This window comes from Carlito syrichta, unplaced genomic scaffold, assembly GCF_000164805.1.
Source record: "Carlito syrichta isolate Samal-C Ts95f unplaced genomic scaffold, Tarsius_syrichta-2.0.1 Scaffold314735, whole genome shotgun sequence".
In the NCBI taxonomy this organism is placed as follows: domain Eukaryota; kingdom Metazoa; phylum Chordata; class Mammalia; order Primates; family Tarsiidae; genus Carlito; species Carlito syrichta.
Window position 1 is genome coordinate 67,368 of NW_007258831.1, and position 8,396 is coordinate 75,763.

The 8,396-nt window shown below is 41.4% G+C and overlaps 1 pseudogene; it reads right to left on the reverse strand.

Annotated features, from left to right (window-relative positions):
• Positions 1–450: 450 nt before the first annotated feature.
• The window catches only part of LOC103274353, a 12,359-nt pseudogene continuing 4,413 nt past the window's right edge, over positions 451–8,396 (reverse strand).

Sequence of the window (8,396 nt, forward strand, 5' to 3'; positions counted from 1 at the left end):
TTTTGGAGACCATGAGGGCACAACTTCTCTGCTGATGGGCTACAAGGACAAGTTCTGTAAGGTGACACGTTGCACACAAACACAGAGTAGCTTAGCCCCCTTTTTAGGTAAATCCTTCAACTCTGTAGAAACCTTCTTAGTAATATAATTGGGCTGGGCTCAGTGGCTCAGCCTGTAATCCTGCACTTTGGGAGTCCGAGGTGAGTGAATTGCCTGAGCCCGCAGGTTTGAGACCTGCCTGGGCAACTTGTGAGACCTCATCTCTACAACAAATCAAAAAATTAGCTAGGCATGGTAGTGCAGGCCTGTAGTTCCAGCTACTTGGAAGACTGAGGCGGAAGGATCGCCGGAGCCCAGCAGGTCGAGGCTGTGGTGGCTGGCAGTGGCCACTGCACTCCAGTCTGAGTGACAAAGTGAGACTCCAACTCAAAAAAAAAAAAAGATAGTTGGTTAGAAACAATTGAAGATGGTCTGGCTGGCAGCAGAGCTGCAGTTATAGGAGATTCCCTGGAGTAGGGAGTAAGAATGATAAAAACAGCAATCGGCAAAGATACTCATGGCATAGTGTAACCTGAAACCAACCCTAAAATGTTTTTTGTGACATTCCTGCAGGTATGTGAACAGAGACTGACCTAGCCAAACTGTCACTGAGGACTAATGGAGACCAGATTTCTTTGGGAGGCAACTGTGGGTCACTTAAGTGAGAAAGCCCTAGAAGAGAGTCCAGAGAGTCCCCATATTCAGGTCTGGATTCTGGGCCCATCCTAGTGTTTGGGGTTCCTGTTTGTGGAGACTTCTCCGTGCCTGCTCTCACCCTGGCTTGGTGCAGGCCATACTTGGTAGTGTGGTTCATCTGCCTTTTTTCCAAGGAGATGGAGAAGTAGGACTCATCAAACACATTTCTATCTATCTGCATGGAACTCTGCAAAAAGAGTGTCTGCCAAGCCAGATTTTAATGGCCTGCCTGGCTGTCTACAGGAGACATCCCTATTAGACATTCTTCCCAGATCAGGCACGTAGGAGCATCTGTGTAGACCTTCAGCCATGAGGAAACCACACAACAGCTTGGAGCCATGGAATTCACATCTGAGTAGACAAACTTGGTTCCCAACACTTAACTTTCCATCCTGCTCACCATGACCTGGATTATGCACCTGACAGATTCACCAGGCTTCCAACACCTGTAACATATTTCTGTTCAGGTTTAGCCCTCTCATTCCTTGCTCCTTCCAAACACATGGCACTGGGGAGGACTTTGAGACTGCAAAGATTAGATTAGAGGTGAAGCTGGACATGGATGGGCCTGACCTGGACTGCCCTGTGTTATCTGTAGGTGCCCTTTGATAGGTAGCCAAAGACGTCCAGGTGAGGGCTGAACCAACAGCTGCATTATATGAACAGCCTTCCACTTTAGGCCTTGTTGAGGTGAGAGCCCTGGAAAATTGTGACACAGCAGGAGAACATTTTGTTCTTTTTATTGTCTCCCAACAAGTAAGCTGAACGTGGGACTATCACTGGGGTGTGGTGCCTGATTGCCAGATTAGGGTGAGCGTAATCCTCTTGGTGTCTATCAACAAAGTGAGGTCACTTCAAGGTTCCATCACTGGGCCTCATTCTTTCATAAGACTGTCCCAAAGTCCCACTGGGCTGATGACTGCTCACCTTCTTCCTGTGTCAACTCCCTACCTGTTCACAATTAAGTAAAAGCCTCCCTCAGCACCCTTGGAAGACCCAAATGCAAGCAGAGTCCCAGGTTTGAGGAGACTGAGCTGGATCACAGACTTTTTCTCACCATTCTGTAACCCTAGACAAGTGTGTGTGTTTTGGGGAATCCCCAGTCACCCAGCCTGCACAATGGTAATCATGGCAGCATCTGCTTCCTGGGGAACTCATCAGGTGTGTATGAGATGAAACCTAAAACTCATAATGTGATGTCACATGTAGATACTGAAAACTTTTGGAGCTGGAAGAATTACAAGGGCATGGGGGAAGTACACCATGAACTATAACTCAAAACCTGGGTGCTGCAATGTGATATTGGGAAAGCACTTCTTTGTGCTTTATTTTCCATTCTGCACCAGTGAAAGCGTTAGATTGAGTGACATTCAGAGAGTGTCATACTCTGACATACCTTCTTATTACAGCTACAAGCAGATCTATGTGCCTCATCTCAGCCTATGTGGTTCACCAAGGCTCACAGCACTAAGTGCTCATGACTCTTTTCTGACCAACAGAATACAACAAAACTAGCAGGAGATCACTTCCCCTAGTTCAGGCTGCTAGAGCAAAGAAACATTCTGGGCAGCTGATAAACATCGGAACTTTACTTCTCACAGTCTGGAGGCTGTAAGTTGAAGATCATGGTGTCAGCATGGTCAGGCTCTGGTAAAGACTCTTGAGTTGCAGACTGCAGACTTCAGGTTGTATGCTCATCTGGTGGAGGGAGAGAGAGCTCTCTTGGGTTTCTTTTGTAATTTCAGTAACCCCAATCATGAGGGCTCTACCCTCAAGACCTAGTTACCTTCAGCTTCCTAAACTATAACATTGGGGACTTAGAATTTTGATGCATGAATGTGGGGAATTCAGTTTATTATAACTTTCAAGATTGTATTGAAAAAATAACCTGTCATTTTCCTCCTGCTTGTTCTGTTCCCCTCTCAATGTCTGTTTCTCTGTATCTATTTGTGTCTCCCTCTGTCTTTCTGTCTCTCTGCTGTATTTCTCAAACCTGGAAAATAAGTTCTGATGTTATCAGCTGCCCCATATAGAGGCCCCAACGGCAGAGAACAGAGGGCATGCCCAGGCCAACAGACATGAGGAGCTCAAGCCTTTAGGCCACACTGAATCCTGAAAGTACCCATGTGAATGATTTGGAAGCCCATCCTCTCCCTATCCAGCTTCAGTTGAGACGACAGCCAAACCTTAGGAGAGACTTGAGGCAGAGGCACCCAGCTAAAGGGTACCCAGATGCTGGTCCATACAGATTGTGAGATACTAAATATCTGTTGTTCAGAAGTGGTAAGTTTGGGGTACTGTTGTCACTGAGGGCAGGTCACTCCTTCATCTCCCAGACCCAGGACCCTCTGTGTGCCCCTTTCCCCCAGGCTCCCTGCAGCCACACTGGCCTCTTTCTAACCTTTTGTGTCAAACTCGCTTCCACCTGTAAGTCTCTGCACCAGGAGTGGCTTCTACTGACACACTGTCCCCAGACTTGTGCACGGCTGGCTCCATAGTATTTTTCTGGTCGTGACAAAAATGTCACCTCATTGAGGCATGAGTTCCCCGAGACAGTGACTCCCCAGCTCTCCCTCTGAACATCCAACATTAGAGTATTTACTCTTTTCCTTCATATGCACTTGCTTTAGTGTTTTTGTCCAGCTTTCCTCAGACTGCAGGTTCCTAGGAAGGAGAGCAGGGACCCCGTGGTCATTTTAGCACTACATGGTGGACTACCAGGGCACCTAACACAGGATAGGTGCTTAGGACACAGTTGCTGACTGAATAAATGCGGGACTCTCAAAGCCCCCCTTCCTGTTTCCTACTACTCATGATGAGATCATTCACAATAACAAGTCCTATCTGGGGCGGCAACAGCCAGAATGACCTTGGCATGACTCTTCTGGTTTCAGCTACTCCAGCAGGGTTCCTTTGGCAACAGGAACACAGAAGAGGCCACCCCTTGTGGTCAGTAGTAGCAGTGCATATTTGGGAAGGAGCATTACAGAGCAAAACAGGCACCTGCATATTGCTGTCCTCAAGACAGCAGCTCTCCAAGCTGGTGAGGATTCTCTTCTGAGGTGAGACTGCAAATTTCAGGTGTATCTCAATCTGGAAGAGAGAGGGAGAGAGAGTTCTCTGGGATTTCTTTTATAAACCCAGTAGCTCCAATCATGGAGGCTCCGCCCAGTTTAGTTTTCTGTTGCCTTGTTTTTTCTTTCCTTTGTGATTGGAGGCTAGTTGCCATCGCTTTAAAATAATTGGCAATAAAATATTATTTGCAAGCCTCATGGTAACAACAAAGCAAAGACCTATGAGAAAAGACCTGTGAGACCTACACCAAAAATACAAAGCAAAAGTTAAAACATACTACAAGAGAAAATCACCTATACACAAAGGAAGACAGGAAGAAAGAGAAGACTATCAAAGTATTGAGAAAACAAATGAGCAGTTGTAAGCCTTTACCTATCAATAATAACAATCAATGTAAATGGATTAAATTCTCCAATTAAAAGACATAGAGCTACTGAATGGATAACAAGACCCAACTATGTCCTGAGTATAAAAGACTCACTACACTTACAAAGACACATACACACTAAAAATGAAGGAATGGAGAAAACATGAAAACTGAAAGCAAAGAAGAACAGGAGTAATAAAAAATAGAATTCAGCTGGGCTCAGTGGCTCAGCCTGTAATCCCGCACCTTTGGGAGGCTGAGGTGAGTGGATTGCCTGAGCCCACGGGTTCGAGACCCGCCTGGGCAGCGAGACCTCATCTCTACAATAAATCAAAAAATCAGTCAGGCATGGTAGCACATGCCTGTAATTCCAGCTACTCGGAAGGCTGAGGCGGAAGGATCGCCAGAGCCCAGCAGGTCGAGGCTGCGGTGGCCGGGAGCGGCCACTGCACTCCAGTCTGGGCGACAGAGTGAGACTCCAACTCAAAACAAAACAAAACAAAACAAAAAAAATTGAATTCAAGACAAAAAATATAAAAGGAAACAAAATGTATAGTAATAAAGGAGTCAGTTCAGCAAGAGTGTACAATTGTAAATATATATGCACTCGATGTGTCATCGACATGCCAAGCAAATATTAGAGCTAAAAAAGAGCAATAGATACCACCCCAATAATAGCTGGGGACTTTAAAATCTTACTTTCAGTATTGGATAGATAATGTAGACAGAAAAATAAAATCATGCATAATATGCACTATAGACCAAATAAACCTAACAGACAATTACAGAACATTTCATCCAACCAATACCAATTACATATTCTTCACCTAAGCACATGGAATGCTCTCAAAAACAGACCATACATTAAGCCCCCACAAAGTCTTACATTTTAAAAAATATCTACTATATTCCCTGATTGCAATAGACTAAAACTAGAAATCAATACAAGGGGAACTTTGGAAACTATAGAAATACGTGGAAATAAAATAGTATGCTCCTGTATAATCATTAGGCTAATAAGGAAATTAAGAAGGACATTATAAGAATTTCTTTTGTTGTTGGCTTATTTTTATTTTTTAATTTTTATTTTAAAGATGGGTACAATTCAGGGTTAGGTATAAAATGGTCATGGTACAGATAAAGTTTGGACCTCACTTTGGTCCCCACTTCACCCAGTTTGAGATAGGTACCCTTATTGATGAAGTATGCCCCCCACCCCCGGCAGTTTCCCACTACTGCCAATCCCTTTCTTATAGTATTATAATTGTTCAAGGTCCGCTTATAAGTGAACATGTGGTACTCAGTTGTTTGTTTCTGATAGATCACTGTATATTATAGACTCTAGTCTATCCAAGTTGCTGCAATGTTTATAATTTTGTCTTTTAAGGCTGTGTAATACTCCATCTTGTATATATACCACATTTTTTTATCCAGTCCACTTTTGATGGGCAGCACAGTTGGTTCCACATTTTTACTATTGCAAATAATGCTGCAATAAATGTGTATGCAGGTATCTCTCTCTTTTTTCTTTTTTTTTTTTTTTTTTAGTTGGAGTCTCACTCCATCACCCAGGCTGGAGTGCAGTAGCACGCTAATGGCCACCCCAGCATCGACCTGCTGGACTCTGGCAATCTTTCCGCCTCAGTCTTCCAAGTATACGGAACTACAGGTGCATGCTACCATGCCCAGCTAATTTTTGATTTATTGTAGAGACGAGGTCTCTCCAGGTTGCCTGGGCTGGTCTCAAATCCACAGGCTCAGGCAATTCACTCGCCTCGGCCTCCCGGAATGCTGGGATTACAGGCTGAGCCACTGAGCCCAACAGAGTGATTGGAGTTCCTCCAGGTATATTCCCAAAAGGGGGATTGCTGGGTTGTATGGAAGGTTGATTTTTAGATCTTTCAGGAATCGCCATACCTTTTTTTACGAGATTGTACTAGTTTACAATCCCACCAACAGTGTAGAAGTGTTCCCTTTTCTCTGCATCCTCTCCAGCGTCTGTTGTTTTTTTGAGTGAGTAATGATGGCCATCCTGACTTGAGTTAGGTATTATAAGAATTTCTAGAAGAAAAATAAAAATGAAAACAACACCGCAAAAGCAATGCTAAGAAGTAAGTTTATAGAAAAACGTGTGCATTAAAAAAAAGATATATAGCTGTATGATGCGTTTTTTATTTTTTGAGACAGGGTCTCACTTGGTTATCCAATCTAGAGTGATTATAGCTCACTGCAACCTTTAACTCCTGAACTCAAGTGATTTGTCTGCCTTGGGATTGCTAGTAGGTAAGACTGCAGGTGCATGCCACCATGCCTAGCTAAGTTTTGTTTTTTATTATTTACTTATTTTGAGATGAAGTCTTGCTATAATGCCCAAGGTCTCAACCTCTGTCCCTAAGTGATCCATCCATTTCAGCCTCCCAAAGTGCTAGAATTTACAGATGTAAGCCATCATGCCTGGCCCTCATGCCTATTAAAGAACAAGAAAAACAAGGGGAAAAGTCTAAAACTAATAGAAGGAAAGAAATAAGAAAGATCATAACATAGAAAAAACATATTGAGATTAAAATTACATAAAAAGCAACAAAATGAAAACTTGGTATTTGGATAACATAAAATTGGGAAAATTTCAGCCAGTCTAAGAAAAAATAGAGGTCCCAAATAAGGTCAGAGATTTAAAAAAGAAGAAGACATTAAAACTAATGCCACAGAAATGCAAAACATTGTTAGACATGAGTATGTGCATCTATATGTCAAAAAATTGTAATAAAAAAAGGAATGGATAAATTCCTAGACACATACAACCTACCAAGACTAAACCATAAGGAAACTCAAAACCTAAATAGATTAATAGCAAGTAACAAGGTAGAAGTAGTGATAAAATGTCTCCTATCAAAGAAAAGCCTAAGATCTGATGGCTTCTCTGCTAAATTGTAACAAACATTTACATATATTTATTTCTTTTTTATTTTAAAGATGTGGGGTACAATTCAGGGTTAGGTATACAAATGTTCATTATGCAGGTTCCCTTGTTGATGACATATATTTCTTTCTTTCTTTCTTTTTTGAGTCTGAGTCTCACTCTGTTGCCCAGACTGAAATGCAGTAGCACAATAATAACTCTCCTAGACTCAGGAAATCCTTCTGCTTCAGCCTTCCAGGTATCTGACTATAGGCACTATAGTGGCTTGTATTTGTTTGTTTGTTTGGTAGAGGCATGGTCTCACTTGATTGTCTAGGCTGCTTTTGAACTGGGTTCAAGTGATCTTCACACCTCAGCTTCCCAAAGTACTAGGATTACAAGAATGAGCCACTGCGCCCAGCCCTAACAGATACTTGAAGAAGTACCCATACCATTCCTTCTCAAACTATTTTTAAAAATAAAGGAGGAGGAAATACTTTCAAATTCATTCTATGAGATCAGTATTAGACTGATATCAAAATCAGACAAAGACAACAAACAAAAAAGAAAACTACAGGTCAGTATCTCTGATAAGCATAGGAACAAAAATCCACAAAATACTAAAAAACTGAATTCAGTAACTCATTAAGGATCATTTATCATAATCAAGTCCTGAAACGGTTCAACATATGCAAATCAATATATAATATATCACATCAACCAAATAAAAAACAAACTATATGATCATTTTAACAGAGACCAGAAAAGCATTTGACAAAATTCATTTTATCTATTTATCTGTTGATGGGCATTTGCATTGCTTCTACTTCTTGGCTATTGTGAATAGCTGCAATGAACAAGGGAATGCTAATATCTTTTGAAGATTTTAATTTTAATTTTGGACAGATACTCTGAAGTGGAATCAATAAATTATATAATAACTTTGTCATCTTTTGAAGAACTCCCATATAGTTTTTCATGGTGGTTACACTATCTTGAATTCTCTCCAGTGGTTTGTGTATTAAAATTATTTGTTCATATTTGTAATCAGATGAATGCTTTTTTGCTATTAAGTTGTAGAAATTCTTTATATATTTTGGAAATTAACTCCTTATCAAATACATGACTTGCAAATATTTTCTACCATTCCATGGATTTCATTTTCATCATGTAGACTGTTTCTTTTGCAGTGCAGAAGCTTTCTAGATTGATGAAGTTCTACTTATTTTTATTTTTATTTTTTTATTATTTTGGATGTGGTTTTTTTTTTGGATTTTTTTTGAGTTGGAGTCTCACTCTGTCGCCCAGACTGGAGTGCAG